Raw genomic sequence first — 1818 nt, forward strand, 5'->3', positions numbered from 1 at the left:
TTAATTCAGGCTTCAACCACTTCCTAGTCCGATCAGGTGAAATCATTTTCCTTCCCATACCCTCGATGTATTTCACATCTAGTAATTCTTTATTTAAAGACCTTATTTACCCTTTTGACAGACAGATCACAAGTAGGTAGAGAGGGAGGCAGAGAGAGAGGGGGGAAGCAGGCTCCCCGCTGAGCAGAGAGCCCGATGTGGGGCTCCATCCCAGGACCCTGAAATCATGACCTGAGCCGAAGGCAGAGGCCTAAACCACTGAGCCACCCAGGAGCCCCCATATCTGGTAATTTTTAACCAACGTGGATTTGCTGCATCAAATAGTTCCTTCTTCTTCAAATATAAATATATAAATAAAGTGATCAAGTCACTCGCATGTCTTAGGAGAATGTCATACCTTTAGTAGCAAACTTGAAATCTTGGCCATTGGTTTTGATTTTTGTTTTGGTTAGATTTGGTTCGGTTTTTGTCATTTTAAAAACCCCTCCAGCCCTTGGCTCTGTCTGACCTGATTGCTTTCAGCTGTTTCTGCAACAAAATTGTCCGGGCAGCGAAAACTCTCATTGTTTACAGTGGCGCCCCCTTCTGAACACTTTGTTAATAAAAAGCTTTTTTTTTGTTTGTTTGTTTTTCGGCTATGGTAAATGTGGAACAACAATGAGGTACTTCAAAGAGGTGAACCACAGATAAATTTCTCTAAGGGTGGGGTGAGGGTTACTCAAAAAGGAACTTGACAAGGCTTTTAAAGATATCGACAATCATTATAACATAACGTGACTGATTGTTACCGCGCTCTTAACTGGGCAAACACTTGTTGGCTTCCAAGAAAAACTAACATAGTTGAAATGGTTCTAGTGGCCTTCTAGGACAGGGTATGATGGGGTAGGTATTCTAGCCACTGGCTGTGCAAGGCATGAGGCCTGTTAGTGATTCTATTTTTTCCTCTGCAGAATGGGTCTTTCTACATTCCAGGTTCTTTCTACCCCAATAAATAATGCGGCGATTCTCTCAGTGAGTTGTACTTTGGGTTTAAACAGCCAACTGTCTCTTAAAAAGGTCTTTTGTTTAAATTCCTTTAAAGAAAAGTCCTTTCAAAAAAATTTTTTTATTTTTTATTTTTAAATCCCATATGTTTACTCTGATCATGGAACTTTGTCATTTTGACCATTTCTGCTGATTAAAATATTCTTTTTTTTTTTTTAAAGATTTTCTGTATTTATTTGACAGAGAGAGAAATCACAAGTAGGCGGAGAGTCAGGCAGAGAGAGATAGAAAAGCAGGCTCCTGCTGAGCAAAGAGCCCGATGCGGGGCTCAATCCCAGGACACTGAGATCATGGCCCAAGTCGAAGGCAGAGGCTTAATCCACTGAGCCACCCAGGCGCCCCTGATTAAAATATTCTTCATCATTAGCACCTACTGCTCTCCTCTCTTGGTGGTCTCTCCGGAAGGGGTCTTCTCTAGCTCTTCTAGCAGGAGATGGGCAGTTCCCAAATACCCCTGTTGCCAGACTAACCTTACCTATCCTGCAGGGTCAGGTAGGCCTGGCCCTTTATCTGTTGTTCTCCTCTGAGGGGTTAGTTTTTCATAGATACCGTGCTTTGCTTTTGTCAGGATTTACCCTGGATTATCAAAACCCTTTTCTTCTGCCAGTGAAGCCTATGAAACTGTCCTAATGAGAAACCAGGAATTCAAACAGATCATATTTATCCTGAATGTTCTGTCCAAAATGAAAAATTCATTTCTGAGGTGCCTCAAGATCTCTGAGAAGGGAAGTTTCACCAACTCCACCATGTAGGGGCATCAATTCCGATTCTGTG

The sequence above is a fragment of the Mustela nivalis genome (assembly GCF_964662115.1).
Source record: "Mustela nivalis genome assembly, contig: HAP1_SCAFFOLD_143, whole genome shotgun sequence".
In the NCBI taxonomy this organism is placed as follows: domain Eukaryota; kingdom Metazoa; phylum Chordata; class Mammalia; order Carnivora; family Mustelidae; genus Mustela; species Mustela nivalis.